Raw genomic sequence first — 22,220 nt, forward strand, 5'->3', positions numbered from 1 at the left:
ACTATAAATAAACTACTCTACATATACTTTCTAGAGAGATTTACTATTAACATTTTAAAAGAGATGAGTTTCTTCAGTGTTCGTTTTGTGAGAAGCAGAAAATCTGAAATGTCATATATTTAACCAAAATTGTTTTTGCAAAAAATAATATAATTTTCCAAAAGCTTATTCTGTCATTGATATACTGTGAAAATTCAAATATGCTTTTATTCCTGGGAACTGGAAACTCATGTCGTTTTTCAGTAAAGATACAATCGTGAAGCTGAAGCATTTGCTTCACAGAGAGGACAGACTGTTACAAATAAAGAGGAGCTTACTTTTACATAGGAAGTGGCTTAGATTTCTAATCCTATGGGAAAAAATGTGGAGCTAGAATACATGAAAGGCAGATTTTATCTTGTCCACAATAACACACTACAAACAAAATCTCCTAATTTAGAATTTGAGCCATATTGTGTGTTCTGATGCCATGATGTCTCAACCACGTTGCCTTCTAGATATAACCATTATTACATTCACCAATATTGAGTGACTACTATGTGCTACGGGTTGTTTTAGGGACTTGTATATCAGTAAACATCATGATCAAATATGTTAGCTTTTCCAGAAGTTATTTTATGGTAGTGTTAAATTCCAGACATGTTAGCTGGTAAGAAAGAGTTCTTTCCTCTTTTTGGTTACGTTTATACTATATATTTTAGTTTAAATTTTTATTAGGGAAAATTTCAAACTTATGAAAGTAGGGAGAACAGTAGAATGAAATCTTCTGTACCCACCATCAGTTCAGTTCAGTTCAGTCGCTCAGGCGTGTCCGACTCTTTGCGACCCCATGAATCGCAGCACGCCAGGCCTCCCTGTCCATCACCAACTCCCGGAGTTCACTCAGACTCACATCCATCGAGTCAGTGATGCCATCCAGCCATCTCATCCTCTGTCGTCCCCTTCTCCTCCTGCACCCAATCCCTCCCAGCATCATAGTCTTTTCCAATGAGTCAACTCTTCGCATGAGGTGGCCAAAGTACTGGAGTTTCAGCTTTAGCATCATTCCTTCCAAAGAAATCCCAGGGCTGATCTCCTTCAGAATGGACTGGTTGGATCTCCTTGCAGTCCAAGGGACTCTCAAGAGTCTTCTCCAACACCACAGTTCAAAAGCATCAATTCTTGGTCGCTCAGCCTTCTTCACAGTCCAACTCTCACATCCATACATGACCACAGGAAAAGCCATAGTCTTGACTAGACAAACCTTTGTTGGCAAAGTAATGTCTCTGCTTTTGAATATGCTATCTAGGTTGGTCATAACTTTCCTTCCAAGGAGTAAGCGTCTTTTAATTTCATGGCTGCAGTCACCATCTGCAGTGATTTTGGAGACCGCAAAAATAAAGTCTGACACTGTTTCCACTGTTTCCCCATCTATTTCCCATAAAGTGACGGGACCGGATGCCATGATATTTGTTTTCTGAATGTTGAGCTTTAAACCAACTTTTTCACTCTCCACTTTCACTTTCATCAAGAGGCTTTTGAGTTCCTCTTCACTTTCTGCCGTAAGGGTGGTGTCATCTACCCACCATACAGTTCAAAGATTATCAATATATGATCAAATTTACTTACTCAACCCTCTCGTTGTATTCTCATCCCTCACTGACTTACTATGTTTGTAACTGAGCATCATAAACATGCAGATAACTAAATATACATAATATCAATACATTTTCACAAATTGAACACATTTGTGGAACCAGTACCCAGAAATAGAACATTACCAGTCCTCCGAAGAGCCCCTGTTCCCTCTCAAATATGCTATTTGTCTAAAAACATAAATGGATTTTGCTTATAATTGTACTTTTCACAGTTTATATAAAGTATATGTTTATGTATCACATAGCCCGTACTCTGTCAGGATTCCGTTTTTTAGTGTTATGCTGCATGTATCAATGAAGTAGGTGATGGCACCCCACTCCAGTACTCTTGCCTAGAAAAATCCATGGACGGAGGAGCCTGGTGGGCTGCCATCTATGGGGTTGCACAGAGTCGGACACAACTGAAGTGACTTAGCAGCAGCAGCAGCAGCATGTATCATGTGTGTATACCATAATTTTTCTTGTGCTTTCTACATTTGAGGATGTGAATTATTTGAATAGTTTAGTTTAAGGCTATTAAGAACAGTGCTTCCATTAACATTTACCTGTAAAGAAAGAAAGAAAGTGAAGTCACTCAGTCGTGTCTGACTCTTTGCGGCCCTGTGGACTGTAGCCACATACCTGTAAATATGTATATGTGTGTGTGTGTGTATAAATACACATCTATATACGTATACGGAGAAGGCAATGGCACCCCACTCCAGTACTCTTGCCTGGAAAATCCCATAGACGGAGGAGCCTGGTAGGCTGCAGTCCATGGGGTCGCTAAGAGTCGGACACAACTGAGCGACTTCACTTTCACTTTTCACTTTCATGCATTGGAGAAGGAAATGGCAACCCACTCCAGTGTTCTTGCCTGGAGAATCCGAGGGACGGTGGATCCTGGTGGGCTGCCGTTTATGGGGTCTCACAGAGTTGGACACGACTGAAGTGACATAGCAGCATATATGTATACATATGTATATGTGTATAAATAAATGTTTAAAGTTATTTACAAAATATTCTGTCACCTGAAGAGTGTTCTTCCCTTTTGCTCCATGTCTTCTTCAAGACTTGCATGTTTGTTTCAAATTAGCTACTTTCGTGAGAGAATAATGTATCTCATTAATTTGCATTCTGTAGCAATGAATGGATTATCTCTTTCCTTCTCTTCTTCCCTTCTGTCTCTCCCTCCCTCTCCCACTCCCACTCCAAGTTCTAGTTCTTTTTCATTATCATTGCTGTTATCGTCATTTGGATATGCTCTTTTGTAGATTTTTTTCTTTTGTCCAGCTTTCTTTTTCTTTTCCTAATGCTGTGTAGTTCTTTAAATAAGCTACATGCACTCTAATTATTTGTATCCATGGTTGACTTTCAAGTCTCTTAAAATTGCCCTGATTAATAATATTTTTAAATTTCAAAAATAAAACTAATATAGGTTAGGGTTTGTTTGATTGGCACTTTTAATTTTTAAGAAATATCTAATTGCATCAATATTACAAATATCCTCCTCTGTGTTTCCAAAAATAGTATTGTTTATCTTACACATTGAGATTTTTAAAAAATTCTTTATTGGGGTATAGTCAATTTACAATGTTGTACAAGTTTCAGGTATACAGCAAAATGAATCAGTTATACATAAGTCTTTAAAGTGTATTGATTAGAGTTCCCTGTGCTATGCAGTAGGTCCTTACTAGTCATCTACTTATATATGAGAAAGTGAAAATGTTAGTTGATAAACTGTGTTTGACTCTTCTCAATCCCATGGACTGTGTAGCCCACCAGAATCCTCTGCCCATGGAATGCTCTAGCCAAGAGTACTGGAGTGGGTTGCCAGTCCCTTCTCCAGGGAATCTTTCTAATCAAGGGATTGAACCCGGGTCTCCAGCATTGCAGGCAGATAGATTTTTTACCATCTGAACCATCAGGGAAGCATTTTATATACAGTAGTGTATAAATGTCAACTCCAGTCTCCCAGTTTATCTCCCTAACCCCTGGTAACCATGTTTGTTTTCTATATATGTGCCTCTATTTCTCCTTTATAGATAAGTTTATTTGTATTCTTTTTTCTTTTTTTAGGTTCTACATGTAAGAAATATCATATGACATTTGTCTTTTTCTGACTTATTTCATTCAGTATGACAATCTCTAGGCCCATCCATGTTGTTGCAAATGGCATTATTCATTCTTTTTTGTGAGTAATATTCCATTGTATATATGTACCATATCTTCTTTATCCATTCCTCTGTCAATACACATTTAGGTTGCTTGCCTGTCCTAGCTATTGCAAATAGTGCTGCAGTAAACATTAGGGTGCATGTATCCTTTCAACTGATGGTTTTCTTTTTTTTTTTTCAACTGATGGTTTTCTTTAGGCGTGTGTCTGGGAGTGGGACTGCTGGATCATATGATAGCCCTATTTTTAGATTTTTAAGGAAACTTCATACCATAATTTTCTTGCAGGACTGCTATGAGATGAAGGGTCATATACTATCAGAAATCGAAGTAATCAAATACCTTCAGGCTAAGAAACTTGTTTAAATCTGACACTTGGATATTTGCTATTATTTTTCCTTGGGTCTAATGAGTAATTACTATCCAAGGTTATTTACTTCGGTAATGTCCTTTTTCTTTACTGAAAAATAGAGAATTTACTGAGCTTAGGAGGCTAAAATAAAAATATGCTGAGTTGCTTTAAGACCTTCTTAGGTGGGGAAGTGTTTACCAAACATCTATTTGAAGTAAGCCAATGATCCTCTGAATTGCAGCAAAAGAATTTGCTTGAGATCTGTTTCATAGAAATAATTTGTAAGTCTACATACTGGCTGTTGAGACGTCTTTCGTCAAAATTTTGACAAGTAAAATGATTCTGATTTTTACTATTTCTTTGGTTAAAATTATTCTGATTTGAACGAAATGAAAATGTTTTTGTATAATTGGAAAAATGCTCAAATTATAATTACAAGTTACCCAAAGGTATACTCTTCAATATTCATTGTAATAGAACCCTCGTTACTCAGCAAATGAGTCACTTGACACTTTTTTGACTCTTGTGAATAAGGCACAAAATTTAAAAATTAATTAAAATGTAGTTGATATACTGTTAACAAGGCCTATATTATAAATATTTACTACTTCTAACACTTATCTTTTACATCAGAATATATTTTAAAATATTTGTTAAAAATATTTCTTAAATGCCAACTCAGGCATCTGGTTGAATTAGAAATCAAGTAGAGTTGCATGGCACATATATACCCCATGCAATTTGAAACATTAAAATATTTTTGAAAAGTCTGAGGAGATGAAAAACCGCACTAATATTGACAAAGCAAATAATCCACTTCAGAAATTTGGAGGTATTTCTTCTCACTAAAAGACCTATAGAACTAAAATGGAGATTATAGTAAGCTACTGCAATGGTTAATTTTATGTATCAATTTGACTAGGCCACGGGGTCCCAGATGTTTTTCAAACATTATTCTGGGTATTTCTGTGAGGGTGTTTTTGGAAGAGATTAACATTTAAATCAATAGACTGAGTAAAACAGATGGCTCTCTCTAACGTGGTTGCTCCTCAGGCCATCCCTTGAAGGCCTTCTTAAGACAAACCACTGAACCTCCCCCAAATAAGAGAGAGTTCTTGTCTGATGGCCTTCAAATGGGACAATGAGTTTTTCCTGCGTTTTTACTCAGACTGAAATATGCTCCTTCCTGAGTCTTGAGTATACCAGCCTTCAGACTAGAACCACACCATCAGTTCTGCTTTCAGACTTCTGGGATCAGACTGGAAGTAAACCATTGGTTCTACAGGTTACTGAATGGCCCTGAAGATCTTGGGAGGTAACTGCCTCCATAATGATGTGAATCACTTCCTTTAATATAAGTTATGAATTATGTAGGAAAAGTAACAAATAAATATATATGTACAAGTATACCTCATTTGGGGCTTCCTTGGTAGCTTTGCTGATAAAAAATCTTCCTGCAGTGCAGGAAACCCCAGTTTTATTCCTAGGTTGGGAAGATCCTCTGGAGGTGGGCATGGCAACCCACTCCAGTATTCTAGCCTGGAGAATCCTCATGGATAGAGGAGCCTGGCAGGCTATAGTCCATGGGATTGCAAAGAGACTGACATGAGTGAGCAACTAAACACTGCACATAACTCATTTTATAGTGCTTTGCTTCACTGCATTTTGCTGACATTGAATTTTTTGCAAATTGAGTTTCTGACAACGTTGCACCAAGCAAGATTGTTGGGGCTGTTTTTCCAACAACTTTTGATCACTTTGTGTCTCTGTGTCACATTTTGGTAATTCCCACAGAATTTCAAAGTTTGACATTATCATTATATTTCTTGTGATCTGTAATCAGTGATTTTTAATGTTACTATTGCAAAAAAATATGACTCACTGAAGGCTAGGATTAGGATTAGCATTTTTTAGTAGTAAAGTATTTTTAATTAAAGTATGTAGATTTTTTAGACATAATGTTATTACATACTTAACAGACTATATTATATGGTAAACATTTTTATATGCACTGGGAAACCAAATAAATTTGTATAACTTGATTTATTCCAGTAATCTTGAACCACTCCTCAAAATCTCCAAGGTATGCTTACACAAACATAAAGAAAATAAATATATATATTAATAGATTATTTTATATATTTAATAAATACATATGTATTTTACATACATTTTTATATATAGATGGGCTCAAAATTCTCCAAGCCAGGCTTCAGCAATACGTGAACTGTGAAATTCCAGATGTTCAAGCTGGTTTTAGAAAAGGCAGAGGAACCAGAGATCAAATTGCCAACATCTACTGGATCATCAAAAAGCAAGAGAGTTCCAGAAAAACATCTATTTCTGCTTTATTGACTATGCCAAAGCCTTTGACTGTGTGGATCACAATAAAATGTGGAAAATTCTGAAAGATATGGGAATACCAGACCATCTGACCTGCCTCTTGAGAAACCTGTATGCAGGTCAGGAAGCAACAGTTAGAACTGGACATGGAACAACAAACTGGTTCCAAATAGGAAAAGGAGTACGTCAAGGCTGTATTTTGTCACCGTGCTTATTTAACTTATATGCAGAGTACATCATGAGAAACGCTGGACTGGATGAAGCACAAGCTGGAATCAAGATTGCTGGGAGAAAATCCAATAACCTCAGATATGCAGATGACACCATCATTATGGCAGACAGTGAAGAAAAACTAAAGAGCCTCTTGATGAAAGTGAAAGAGGAGAGTGAAAAAGTTGGCTTAAAGCTCAACATTCAGAAAACGAAGATCATGGCATCTGGTCCCATCACTTCATGGCAAATAGATGGAGAAACAGTGGAAACAATTGCAGACTTTATTTTCTTGGGCTCCAAAATCACTTCAGATGGTAATTGCAGCCATGAAATTAAAAGATGCTTACTCCTTGAAAGGAAAGTTATGACCAACCCAGACAGCATATTAAAAAGCAGAGACAGTACTTTGCCAACAAAGGTACGTCTAGTCAAGGCTGTGGTTTTTCCTGTGGTCATGTATGGATGTGAGAGTTGGACTATAAAGAAAGCTGAGCACTGAAGAATTGATGCTTTTGAACTGTGATGTTGGAGAAGACTCTTGAGAGTCCCTTGGACTGAAAGGAGATCCAACTAGTCCATCCTAGAGGAGATCAGTCCTAGGTGTTCAGTGGAAGGACTAATATTGAAGCTGAAACTCCAATACTTTGGCCACTTGATGAGAAGAGCTGACTCATTTGAAAAGACCCTGATGTTGGGAAAGATTGAGGGCAGGAGGAGAAGGGGACGACAGAGGTTGAGATGGTTGGATGGCATCACTGACTCAATGGACATGAGTTTGGGTAAACTCTGGGAGTTGGTGATGGACAGAGAGGCCTGGTGTGCTGCGGTTCATGGGATTGCAAAGAGTCAGACACGACTGAGCAACTGAACTGAACTGACTGGGCTTCCCCGGTGACGAGTATAAAGAATCTGCCTGCAATGCAGGAGACCTGAGTTCAGTCCCTGGGTTTGGAAGATTCCCTGGAGAAAGGACTGGCTACCCACTTTATATGCTTGCTTAGAGAATTCCATGGACAGAGAAGCCTGGTGGGCTAGTTGATGGGGTCTCAAAGAGTCAGACATGACTAAGAGAGTACCACTTCTATACAAATAGGATATATAACTGTGTGTGTGAGTATATAAACAGATTTATATACTGTTTGTTTAAATTCTGGAGAATCTTTACTAGTACAGCTGTCTATAGTTAAAACTGAATTGTGGTGAGGTGAAAAAGACTTGAGGTTTAAGAAAGTTTAAAGAGTCATAATCTGCACCAATCTTGACCTTCTTCCATTTATGAAACAGTGGCCTTAAGACAGGCAAAGTTATTTACCATCATCACCTTTTCAAATAGTATTTTACTTTTTACGTTCATTATCAAGCTATAATTTCTAAGCTTGTGACACACATGGCAATATAAAGCTCACTAAATCTGTTACTTTGAGAAATAGTTAATATGACTATTAAAGAAATTTTGAAAAAACAATTACAGACCTTCCCACAAAGAATGCCCTAGGACAGATGGCTTTACATGTAAATTCTACCAAACAGTTAAGAGACAAAAACCACAAGTCTTATACAAATTTGTTCAAAGAATGGCAAAAAAAGTTTAAATATGCTTTGTATTAGTTATGCTGCATAAAATATCCCCAGACATAGTAGCTTAGAGAAGCACATAAATCATGTTAGAGTTTCTATAATTCAGGAATCTAGGTAGGTCTTCACTAGATTCTCTGGCTCAAAGTCTTTGCCAAGGCTGCAATCAAGGTGGAGTTGCTATTAACTAAGAGAGTAAACTGCAAGAAGAATAAGTAGATAAAATTAGGACACAAACTTGGACATTTTAACACTGAGATTCTTACTGAACATCCAGAGAAAGATACAAAGCAGCCAGTTGGATATACGGGTCTGAACTTCAGGAAAGGGGTCTAAGCTGGCTATGTAAAGGCATAAGGTCAAAAGAAATCACTGGAAATGAGAGTGAACTGAAAATGTGCCGGGAATGATCATTGGGGACCACTCCATATGAATAAGTCAGGAAGGTAAGGAAGAACACGACTAGAGATTGCACAGGGCAGCCAGAAAGCTAGAGGGAAAACAGCAGACAGGGGCCTGGAAACCTGGGGAGGAACTGATCAACTATACCAAAAGACAGGAAACAAGATCCTCCTGCCAATGATTGTTATGAATATATTTTGTATCAACTCCATATTTAACGGAAACAGCACTTTAAGAAGTAGCAAAAAACGACAAGAGTCTAAAACCATCAAGGAACTGGAGTAAGTAGTTCATAATTTCCCTACCCTTCTACTATCAAAAATACCTACCAGGCTCAGGAAAATCTATGAGATCTTTAGGAAAAAGGTAGTCCAGCTCTGCATTAGAATGCCCCCAGCTCATTTTATAGTATTTGCATAAGTCTGATTCAAAACAAGACAAGAGCAATACAAGTAACCACAATTATGCAGCAGTTTCATGTATAAATACAAATGCAATAAACCTAAATAAAATAGTGAAAAATCTAATTTAGCAATGTATTAAAAATTCAAAACATTTATCTCAGACTGCAAGGATGATTTCATTTTGAAAATCTATTAAAGCAATACATCACGTCATCAAGTTAAAGTATAAAGACAAATATATGAGAGAAAATAAGCTTTTAAAAAATTCAAAATCCATCAGTGAAATAAAATGTAATAAACATAGTGCTAGAATGTAATTTCTTGAATTGATAATAGATATCTAATTAAACTGGTGAAAGATATTGTACTTGATGCTGTATTGTTAGACAGATTTCTTCAAAGTCAGGGGCCAGAAATGTCTTCATTCCTCAGTTCAGTTCAGTTGCTCAGTCATGTCTGATTCTTTGCAACCTCAGGGTCTGCAGCATGCCAGGCTTCTCCCTCAGTTCTATTTAGTTCAGTTGCTCAGTCATGTCCAACTTTTTGTGACCCCATGGACTGCAGCATTCCAGGCCTCCCTGTCCATCACCAACTCCCAGAGTTTACTCAAACCCATGTCTATTGAGTCAGTGATATCATCCAACTATCTCATCCTCTGTTGTCCCCTTTTCCTCCCGCCTTCAATCTTTCCCAGCATCAGGGTCTTTTCAAATGAGTCAGTTCTTCCCATCAGGTGGCCAATGGAGTTTGAAGTTTCAACTTCAACATCAGTCCTTCCAATGAATGTTCAGGACTGATTTCCTTCAGGCTGGACTGGTTGGATCTACTTGCAGTCCAAGGGACTCTCAAGAGTCTTCTTCAACACCACAGTTCAAAATCATAAATTCTTTGGTGCTCAGCTTTCTTTATAGTCCAACTCTCACATCCATACATGACTATTGGGAAAACCGTAGCTTTGACTAGATGGACCTTTGTTGGAAAAGTACTGTCTCTGCTTTTTAATATGCTGTCTGGGTTGGTCATAACTTTCCTTTCAAGGAGTAAGTGTCTTTTAATTTCATGGCTGCAATCACCACCTGCAGTGATTTTGGAGCCCCCAAAAATAAAGTCTGCCACTGTTTCCCCATGTATCTGTCATGAAGTGATGGGACCAGATGCCATGATCTTAGTTTTCTGAATGTTGAGCTTTAAGCTTTAAGCTCAACGTTCCTCTTTCACTTTCATCAAGAGGCTCTTTAGTTCTTCTTCACTTTCTGCCATAATGGTGGTATCGTCTGCATATCAGAAGTTATTGATATTTCTCCCAGCAGACTTGATTCCAGCTTGTGCTTCATCCAGCCCTGCGTTTCTTATGATGTACTCTGGATATAAGTTAAATAAGCAGGGTGCTAATATACAGCCTTGATATACTCCTTTTCCTATTTGGAACCAGTCTGTTGTTCCATGTCTAGTTCTAACTGTTGCTTCCTGACCTGTACACATATTTCTCAAGAGGCATGTCAGTTGATCTGGTATTCCCATCTCTTTCAGAATTTTCCACATTTTATTGTGAGCCACACAGTCAAAGGCTTTTGCATAGTCCCTAGTCATCATTTTAATGGAGAGTTGAGCAAGTCATGTGAAATAAGAAAAATAATATATATTTATATACACATACACCAACACCAGAGATTAAAATAGAGGAGTCCAAATTGACATTATTCATAAGTAATAAAATTGTGCATTACATCAAAGAGATCCTATAAACTAACAGACTATAGCAGAGAATTAGAAATAGATCTCAATATTCATTGAAGAATAAAGAATAAGAATATCAAGTCAATGAAGGAAAATACAAAAAAAATACTGATTTTCTTGATAGTACTTCAAGATTTAATTAAAGTAAAAGTAATTGAAAACACTATGATATAGTGTATCATTGGATAAACAGACCAAAGAAATGCCATAAGGAAACTTTATGTATTTGGGAACCAATTAATTAAATACAAACCATATCACACTAGAGGAGACTTATGGACCACTTAAAAATAGTATCATGACAGTATGGATGCTCATATGGAAAAACATAGATCTCTACCTCATTCTGTACACAATAATCAAATTTTACACATTCCTACACAAATATAGCAAAACATCATTATTAACAGCATATATTAAAAGTGCAAAAGTTAGTCTCTCAGTCATGTCTGACTCTTTGCAACCCCATGGACTGTAGCCTGCCAGCTCCTCTGTCCATGAGAAGGATTTATTAAATAAGCCCCAATAAACACAAATTATAAATATGTACAGATATGTACAAATGTGATTAGATTAAACTTTTAAAACTGTTTACAGGAAAAAGTATTGTGAACACAGTAGAAACAGAAGTGACAGACTTAGCAAGATATTTACACACAAGCAAGAAAATATACAAAGAACCCCTAAAACTTGAGATGGACAAGTGACACAATTGTAAAGTGGAGCGAGGTTTTAACCAATTCATTTACATACGAAGAATCCCAAAGGCGTGCATGCATGCTCAATCACTGAGTTGTGTCTGACTCTTTGCAACCTCATGGGCTCCTCTGCCCGTGAGATTTTTCCAGTAAGAATACTGGGATCATCCAAAAGGCAAATATGCATATTAAATGATCATTACCGGCATTCTTTATCTCTGCATGTAGAGTGGATAATATTTAGAGTAATATTTAAAAATTAGACTGAAAGGAATCAGGGCTTCAGGGATGTTTCACTAACATTCAATGGAAAATTCCCTCAGTGTTCAACCTGAGGGAAATTATTTGACCTTCTGAGGTCTTATTTACTTTTCATGTAACATTTGGGGAATAAAATACATTCCATCTTTCACAGGGCTTATACAGCTTAAAAAAAAAAAAAAAGTATGTGGGAATATCTTTGGAACTGTAAAAACCATGTAAGATATCATTATGCCAAAGTTCACAAATAAAAGGGTATATAACAAACGCTCTAACACTGCTGTATTATTTGCTTTAGGAAGTTTAGAGAGCGATTTGCCTGCTGCATGTCTAGTACCAGTCAGAAGTAGACTAAGAATGACTTCCTGCTTCCTGAAGAGAATAGTGCTCTTCAGAGGGCAGCCCCGGACGACAACAGGGGCGGCAGGCGGTGGTGACCGCGGCTCTCTGCTCCCCTCAGGCTGCACATCCGGACCTGCCCGCCTAGCTCCAGATAAATTGTGAGCACTGTACGCAGAAGGAATGTAGTGTAAAAACAAAAACCGATGACCAAACAGAATGCATCAATCGATGTACCAAGTCTAGCCCAGGAGAATGGAGAGAAGGGAGAATTCCACAAATTGGCTGATGCCAAGATATTTGCCTGACCTGGGACAGCTGCGTGTCTGCCGAGGAAGGAGTCCAGGTTTCCCAGCAGAACGCCAAGGACTTCTTCTGAGTTCTGAACCTTAACAAGAAACGGGATACCTCAAAGCACAAGGTGCTGGTAGTGTCGGTGTGTCCCCAGTCTATGCCTTATTTTCCTGCTAAATTCAGCCTCAGTGTGACTGATGCATCCAGAAGACTCTGGTTTCCTCAAAAGTCTCGGAGTTCATTATGTCTTAGATACAACGATCGCTGCAGGTTTCAGCATCCTGGAGAGTCAAAAGAGTTTGTGCGTCGATTCCGCAAGCACAATGAAGAAGAGCCCTCATTACCCACGCTGACCTCTGCCTGAGGATCCTGGTTGGGTCCGATAGGCTGAGCAGATGCTGTGACACCCCGTCACCCCCCACCTCTGCACTGTCACGTCTTCCTAGCAGATCATGGGATCCCTGGTGAAGTACTACATTGCCAGACCACAGAATCTGTCCCCTGACAAGGTTTTCCATGTTATCGTGGCTCCATGCTATGACAAGAAGCTGGAGGCTCTTCAGGAAGACATCCTCATGTCTCTCGGGTTTCCCGGGGCACTGACTGACTAGTGCTGACCTCAGGTAAAATAGCTCAGATGATGGAACAGAGTTACCTCTCGATGAGACATGCTGCCCTGCGCACTCTGGAGATGTGAAAGAGGAGGAGCTGAGGCACCACGATGGAGTCAGCTCTGACGGGTACCTGGCACATATCTTCAGACATGCAGGCAAGGAGCTGTTCAGTGAGGACGTGGGGGAGGTCACCTACCATGCTCTGAGGAACAAAGACTTCCAGGAGGTCACCCTCGAGAAGAGCAGAGAGGTCTTCTTGCACTTTGCTGCAGCTTATGGCTTTTGAAACATCCAGAACGGGGTCCTAAAATGGAAGGGCAAATTCCCTTATCACTTTGTGGAGGTTCTTGTTTGTGTTGGGGTATGCCTCAATGGCAGAGGCCAAGCTCAGACCGAGGATGGGCACATAGAAAAGGCCCTGCTGCAGAAGATGAAAGGCCTCTACACTGACATCTCCGTGCAGCTCCTGGAGGCCAGAACACACGTGCAGGAGTTATACAGGGAGTGGCTGGAAGGCACGACTCCCTCCACGTCCAGGAAGCCCTGCACACCTCTTACTAGGGCTCAGGGCAACCCGCTGACAGCAGAGACATCAAGTGATGAAGTTAAGAAGACTGGGAGACAGGCCTGTCAGCTGCCTGAGGATGGAGGAGCTGACCTGTGTGGGAATCAGAGACACTTGAAGAAAACAGCTCAGCTTTCCTTTTACTGTTTTGATTTTTCAGAATCCTCTGCTCCCCCTATTTGTCAGCAGCCCCTTCCCTCAGTTCAATGTGGTACTCTCTTCATCATGTGTATGATTGAAATATTTTAACAGGAGAGAAGGGTTGCCCCAATTCGAGTTCCCTATAAGACTGAAAAATTTCAAAGAATGAGAATGGAGACAGACTACTGTCTTTTAGGCTTAAAAAAAAAAAAAAAATCAAAAAAATGTCCTGTGAACAGTTAAGACCCCAGAAGTTCTGATTCACATGCCTCAGAGAGATTTGATGTAGAAATGACAGGAAGCAGGCAGGCTATGGGGGTTGTGGGCCATGGTCTGCCCTGTTGGCTCTTATTTTTACCCATGTTTTTTATTCCTGAGAATGGTTTGGCCAGAATGTAAATAAATTGCATCCTTTTGGAATCAGGGGGCTCATATGAATCTGAATTTTCAGCTTCTCTAGAGAAAAAGTTCTGGCAACAGTGGGCCATGTTTCTTACTGCCACAGTGGCCAGAGTGCAGTGGCAGTGCCTCCTGGGACCAGATACTCTAACTTATGCCCCAAACTCAGGCTTGCACATTCAGTCTTTAAGTGAACTCACCTCGAGGCAGAGGGAGGCCTGCAAAGGGTGACAGTTTTTACACATGGAAGGATGGGAGAGGCAGCTGACCTGCTCAGGTCGAGCTATGTGGTCAGGAGTCTGTCTGCTCCATTCTTCTCTGGGTGGGGTCAGGCAGGTGACAGCCATTCTGATCCCAACCTCAGATGAGGCAGCTTCTCGAAGTTCCTGCCTCTCTTCCTTCCCCGCCCCCACCTCCCCCCATCATCCTCCCCACGCACTGTGGGCCTGGCTCATCCACGTGGCTCCTGACGGGACCCCCACCTGGCATGCCTGTAGTGCTCATGGGAGTTTGCCTTAAAGAGAAATGGAGGAGAATGGTTTTACCACAAACAGAAAGGGCTAGCGAAGAATTGGAAATTACAGAATCATGGAACTCTCTATGAAATGTAGAGTTCCTGTGAAATGAAAGACATCTGTGGATAGGCCTCCAGTTTGCTCTTCAAAGCACTCGAATTTTGTTAACATGGATGGTAACATTCTTCTTGGATTCCTCAGTGCTTATAAAGCCTGAGCCGTTAGATTTCCTTCAACTCTATGTTGTACTGTACCTGTATACCTATAGCGGTTGAAAACTGGATATATTGTGTGAAATTGTATATTTTTTGCTTTCAACCTGTGTGCAATTGTGTTTCTTTCCTCTGCAGTAACTGACTATGGAATAAACACTTGAGGAGTGTCTGAGTGTGGAGAGTGTGTGAACCAGACACTGACTTCCCAAAACAAACAAACAAATAAACAAGCAAAGAATATAGTGCTTTTCATTGGGAAGGAAAGTGTAGAATTTATAGGCTGAGTAAAACTGCAATTTAAATTTTTTAATGTGAATTGCTACCTCACATGAGGCATTCAGGGTGGACCAACCAAGCAACACATCACCAAGAGATTCAGGAAAGACTCCAGGAAGTCCCAGTTTTATTTATATCAATACTTTTATGTTCTTAAATGAGTAATGAATTAGAATTTGGTATTCTGCATATCATGTCAACAATAACATCTCCAACATATATACAAATGAAAATTAAGAAATCATAATATATGTATTAAAACTGAAATATCCAGAGAAAGCCAAAGGTTGGAAGTCTTTCATCTAGTATTCCAAAGCTGGCAGGTCTCTGATAATTTATGCCAGTGAAGAAAAACGTTTGTCTTGTGTGGGATAATATGACTCAGTGCTACTGTTGTTTCAAAATAAAAGAAATGTCAGGTATTATTAGTATTAACAGAAAACTTAAATATATGATAGATCAAAATGTGCCAGTACCATTCTGTTTGACTCATGTTTTTCAAAGACCCAGTTTCTTGGCCTCAATTAATAATGGGTCCTACTCTTTAAAAGGGTTATTGATCTCTGGTTGTTATCAGAAGAAATAGAGTGGATAGAAATATAAATTGTGAGTATTTTATACTGGTTTATGCTCTGATGCTCATTTGAAAAAAGTATTTAATACATTGCTTGCATTATCTATTATGTTCATCAACCAGGTAGTTGCAATTTACCTGAAATTTGGCATGTCACAAAGATTAAAAAAATGTTTTTCATCATCTGTGAGAGTGTGTTTGGCAAAAGATTGAATGTACAGGAAGAATCGTGTTGGGATGTAGGCTGCTGGGGAAAGTGTCAAGTTTCAGCATTTTGATTCAACAAATATTTTGTGCACTCAGTGTGTTCTGGACAATATTCTGTATGCTGTTTATCAGTTAACAGCATACAAAAGTGCCTGTTCTAGTGGATCTTACATCATAGCTGGTAGATACAGATAATAGAAAGCAAACAAGTAAAATGAATGAGCAAAGGAAATAATATTAGAGTGTGGGGGAGCACAAGCATAAATGTGTAAGTAGAGAGGTAAATAAAGCATTCACACATGGAGTAAATACCAAAAGGAGTGGGGAAATTAGCCACATAGACTCTGGAGGTAAATAGCTTTCACAGAAGAAGGAAAAAAGAGTGCAAAGGCCCAGATATGTGCACAGGGTGTTGTGAAAATAGGAGAGGCTGGAGTATTGGAGCTGTGTGAGGAGGACCCAGAGGGAAAAGAAAGAAGGAGGGAGAGGGTGAGGATCCTGGGAGAATTGTAGGCTTTCAGAAGGTTTTTGGTGTATGCTAAGATAAGGAGCTATGGAAGGCCCTGCCAGAGGTCTGACTTGCCTATTTACAAGAATTACTCTGGCTTCTGTTTATATGCTTTAATATGTGATATTTGTTTTTCTCTTTCTTATTTACTTCACTATATATGACACTCTCCAGGTCCATCCATGCCTCTACAAGTGACCCAATTTCATTCTTTTTTCAGTTCAGTTCAGTTCAGTTCGTTTGCTCAGTCATGTCCCCCTCTTTGTGACCCCATGGACCACAGCATGCCAGGCCTCCCTGTCCATCACCAACTCCCGGAACTTACCCAACTCATGTCCATTGAGTTGGTGATGCAATCAAACCATCCCATACTCTGTGGTCCCCTTCTCCTCCTGCCCTCAATCTTTCCTATCATCAGGGTCTTTTCAAATGAGTCAGCTTTTCACATGAGGTGGCCAAAGTAGTGGAGTTTCAGCTTCAACATCAGTCCTTCTGATGAACACCTAGGACTGATCTCCTTTAGGATGGACTGGTTGGATCTACTTACAGTCTAAGGGACTCACAAGAGTCTTCTCCAACACCACAGTTCAAAAGCATCAATTCATCAGTTCTCAGCTTTCTTCACAGTCCAACTCTCATATCCATACATGACCACAGGAAAAACCATAGCTTTGACTAGATGGACCTTTGTTGACAAAGTGATATCTCTGTTTTTTAATATGCTGTCTAGGTTGGTAATAACTTTGCTTCCAAGGAGTAAGCATCTTTTGATTTCATGGCTTCAGTCACCATCTGCAGTGATTTTGGAGCCCCAAAAAATAAAGTCAGCCACTGTTTCCACTGTTTCCCCATCTATGTGCCATTTGCCATGAAGTGATGGGACCGGATTCAATGATCTTAGTTTTCTAAATATTGAGCTTTAAGCCAACTTTTTCACTCTCCTTTTTCACTTTCATCAAGAGGCTCTTTAGTTCTACTTCACTTTCTGCCATAAGGGTGGTGTCATCTGCGTATCTGAGCTTATTGATATTTCTCCCAGAAATCTTGATTCCAGCTTGTGCTTCTTCTGGCCCAGCATTTCTCATGATGTACTTTGCATATAAGTTAAATAAGCAGGTTGACAATATACAGCCTTGAAGTACTCCTTTTCCTATTTGGAACAAGTCTGTTGTTCCATGTCCAGTTCTAACTGTTGCTTCCTGACTTGCATACAGGTTTCTCAAGAGGCAGGTCAGATGGTCTGGTATTCCCATCTCTTTAAAATTTGATACAGTTTAATGTGATCCATACAGGCAAAGGCTTTGGCATAGTCAATAAAGCAGAAATAGATGTTTTTATGGAACTCGCTTGCTTTTTCAATGATCCATGGGATGTTAACTATTTGATCTCTGGTTCCTCTGCCTTTTCTAAAACCAGCTTGAACATCTGGAAGATAATGGTTCACATATTGCTGAAACCTGGCTTGGAGATTTTTGAGCATTACTTTAATAGCATGTGAGATGAGTGCAATTGTGTGGTAGTTTGAGCATTCTTTGGAATTTCCTTTCTTTGGGATTGGAATGAAAACTGACTTTTCCAGTCCCTTGGCCACTGCTGAGTTTTCCAAATTTGCTGGCATATTGAGTGCAACACTTTAACAGCATCATGGTTCAGGATTTGAAATAGCTCAACTAGAATTCCATCACCTCTACCAGCTTTGTTTGTAGTGATGCTTCCTAAGGCCCACTTGACTTTACATTCCAGGATGTCTGGCTCTAGGTGAGTGATCACACCATCCTGATTATCTGGGTCATGAAGATCTTTTTTGTACAGTTCTTCTTATGACTGGGTTAATATTCCATTGTATATATGTACCACGTCTTTTTTATCCATTCATCTGTTGATGACCATTAACATTGTTTCCATGTCCTGAACCTATTTTTAGGGCAGGAATAGAAACACAGATGTAGATAAGGGATATGTGGAAATAGGAAGGGAAGGAGAGGGTGGGATGACCTGAAAGAGTAGCACTGATATATATACCCTAACATTTATAAAATAGATAGCTAGTAAGAAGCTGCTGTATAACACAGGGAGCTCAACTCAGTGCTCTGTGATGACCTACAGGAATGGGCTCCAGAAGGTGGAGGGAGGATCCCCATGTATAGGCTACCTACGTAAAGGCTACCTTGTTACAAGGAAGGGAAATATTTGTACAAACAAAGAGCAGATTCATTTCGCTGTACAGCAGAAACTAACACAGCATTGAAAAGCAGTTACTCCAATTAAAAAATTAAAAAAAGAAGAATTACTTTGGCAGCTGAGATAGACTCCAAGGTGGGAGAGTAGCAGGAAGATCAGGCAAGAGGCTTTAGCAGAAGAGGTTATGGTAGCTCATCCCTGGCTGGATACTAGGAATGGTGGCCATCTAAAGTTTACTAGGTGCATGCAGAAAAAGGATATTGAAACCTGACTGCAATAAAATCTGAAGATAAGATAAAATTGTGTTGTATTTTGAAACAGGAGGCCTAAGGAAACATTTTTACTTTTGTCTCCCTATTGTAATGTTTTCTCTTCTCACATCAGGATCTGTTTTTTTATTTTTTTTTTCAGCTTGAAAAAATCATTACTAATTTTCAGGAAAGATGAAAATCATCCATAATCTTTCAATACACGCCCATGTATTCATGGAGCACTGCCCTGTTGCCCTGAAGCTAACAGCAGGATGCGTAATGCATAATGCACTCCATGCCTTACATAAATACACATAAAACTTTAGCGATTAACAGGATGAAGCTATTAAAGAAAACAATGTGGGTATAAAACAGTTTTGCAGAGATTAAAAATTTTTAAGCCAGGAGCTTTTTCTGAAAGAACAGATTGGATTTCTGATTAGGGATTGGAGGAAATGATAATTGAAATACTCATTTCAATACCAATAGCCTCACGTGTGTGAATCTGTCTAATTTATTTTTTGGTTTGGCTAGAAAGAGAAATAAATCACGATCATGTATTGTAAGTGTGTTAACTATATTTTTCCTCTTTTTTGTAGCCACATTCTTCTGAAATGGGTAGATTTTGTTGTTGCTACTGTTGCTGTTTTTAGCCAATTTACAGTTTGCATTTTCTATTTGGTTTTTCATAAATTTGCTTTGAAGCTCATGGGTATGACTTGAATGATAAGAGATTGAGCATAAAAAAACAAGGAGATTTTATGTAAAAAATGCTCTGTTTTCTTCATCTGCTGAGGTAACCATTCCTTTAATCTCACTGATTGTTTTGTAGCTATTTCTGTTGAAAATGGCAGACAGGCACAGACTTTTGATTATCAGCATGCTTCATCTGTGATCAAAAATCTCTAGGTTGCAGTCACATTTCAGAAGAGTTTGTTCTAAGTAGAGGATTTTTTAAACACTCTGTGATATGTGATCTCATTTCATAGGCTGTTTTTTTTTTTTTTGCTCTGTTTAAGCTAAAGAATGTATTTCATTTTTGAAATTTCAGAATTCAGATTTCTGTTCAGTTTTTTTTTTCCTTTTTAATCATTGAAAGTCACAATGTATATCTTTCCCACCCTTAAGCTGGAACCAGACCTGCCTGGTTACTCAGTCTGGACACAGAAAAGTGAGTTAGACAACGTTGATGGAGGTTCAAAGAAGACTCTTTCACACTTACTCTGACTTTTAATCGGAAAAGACCCTGATGCTGGGAAAGATTGAAGACAAAAGGAGAAGGGGGAGGCAGAGGATAAGATGGTTCGGTAGCATCACTGACTCAATGGACCTAAATTTGAGCAAGCTCTGGGTAATAGAGGACAGAGGAGCCTAGCGTGCTACCGTCCATGAGGTCACACAAAGGCGGACATGACTTAGCTACTGAACAACAACAACTGCAATTACATTTTAAGTATTCCTACGATATTACTTCCAGCTACAGGACACTGCTCCTGGGCTGCCACTCCTGGTGAACCATGAAGCTCTGTATCTACCTGTCTCTCCAGTTTTGCGGGTAGCAGCATGCCCTATAATCGTAACTCTTTAATGAGTCTAAGAATAGTAGTTGATTTTTAGTTTGTTTTTTTCATTGTTATGGAGAATAGAGTAATGACTTACAAGTTCTTTACATGTCAGATTGAAAATTAGAAGACCTCCCTCTATGAGTTTTGGCTATTACTAGGTTATAACGATGACTTACTCCATCACCGAGAGATAGTCTGACCTGATTGGGACCTGCCCTGACTTAAAATAAATCCTAGTTCTGGTACTAACTTAAATGTCTTTTTCATTTGAATGTTCATATTACTTATCTCAAAGAGTTGTGTAAAGGTGACCTTCTAAAAGATGATCCTCTTTTGTTGTTGTTCAGTTGCCAAGTTGTGTCCAATTCTTTTCGATCCCAGGTACCGTAGCCCACCAGGCTCCTCTGTCCATAGTGTTTTCCAGGCAAGAATACTGGAGTGGGTTGTCATTTCCTTCTCCAGGGGATCTTCCTGGACCAGGGATCAAACCTGCGTATCCTGCATTGAAGACGGATTTCTTACTGTCTGAGCTCAGATGGTAAAGAATCCACTTTCAGTGCGGGAGACCTGGGTTCAACCTAAAACTTGGTACATAGCATGTGTTCAGACCAATACTAGTTTCCTTCCTTGATTTTTATGAACTGTAGGTTATTTACAACAAAGAGGCAGATGAAAAACCAAGCGCTGTTTCTCATTTCCTTCTCTTGTCAGGCACCACTCCTATAGTTCCATCATAGAATAAATGTCTACTCCGCAGCATGGCATACATGTGAAACCTTTCGGTGGTTCTTCTTGGTATTTCTATTCTTATTTCCCAAGTTTGCATTTTTGACTTTTTTATGTAAGAGTGAGAGTCCCTATATCCTGGTACTTTGCCAACACTTCCTGCTCAGAGTTATTGGGATTCTTTGTTAAATAGTGTAAGAAATAAGTGAATTCTTTATCCCCAAATGGAAATGTTAAGTTGGAGTTGTTCTGGGGATATATGCAAAAAATTCTTCCGTGTTAATATCTGGACCATGATAGACTTCAGTGGTAGTTAGAAGAGACAGAATTTCAAGATGAAGGTAACTGCAGCAGAACTCCATTTTATTAGGTTTTGAGTGATAATTACAATCATTTTCACAACATAGACTTATTTAAGGTAATGTGATAATTGTCTCTGAAACCATCAGCTTTGTGAATCCCAGTATATATTTAAATATAATAAAATGAACACATGCAGTTGAAATAATCTATTAGTTGAAGAGCTTTAAGCCATAAATGGAGAAGGCAATGGCACCCCACTCCAGTACTCTTGCCTGGAAAATCCTATGGACTGAGGAGCCTGGTAGGCTGCAGTCCATGGGGTCGCACAGAGTCGGACACGACTGAGTGAATTCCCTTTCACTTTTCACTTTCATGCATTGGAGAAGGAAATGGCAACCCACTCCAATGTTCTTGCCTGGAGAATCCCAGGGACAGAGGAGCCTGGTAGGTTGCTGTCTGTGGGGTCACACAGAGTCAGACATGACTGAAGTGACTTAGCAACTTAGCAAAAAGCCATAAAATATGAAATTAAAGTAATGCACAATTAAAGCAGAAACAAAATGACTCTTCTATGAAATGGAGACAGATTTGCCTAGATGATACCTTTCATGGGCTAGACAGGAAGGGTGTGCTAAGTCACTTCAGTCATGTCCGACTTTTTGCAACCCCATGGACTATAGCCTGCCAGACTTCTCTGTCTGTGAGCATTCTTCAGGCAAGAATACTGGAGTAGGTTGCCATTTCCTCCTCCAGGGGATCTTCCCAGGGATC

At 39.2% G+C, this 22,220-nt stretch overlaps 1 pseudogene; it reads left to right on the top strand.

The window, feature by feature from the left end:
* LOC782142 (nuclear prelamin A recognition factor-like) overlaps positions 1-13,584 on the top strand; it is a 159,388-nt pseudogene extending 145,804 nt beyond the window's left edge.
* Positions 13,585-22,220: the final 8,636 nt, after the last annotated feature.

The sequence above is a fragment of the Bos taurus genome, chromosome 2 (assembly GCF_002263795.3).
Source record: "Bos taurus isolate L1 Dominette 01449 registration number 42190680 breed Hereford chromosome 2, ARS-UCD2.0, whole genome shotgun sequence".
Lineage (NCBI taxonomy): Eukaryota > Metazoa > Chordata > Mammalia > Artiodactyla > Bovidae > Bos > Bos taurus.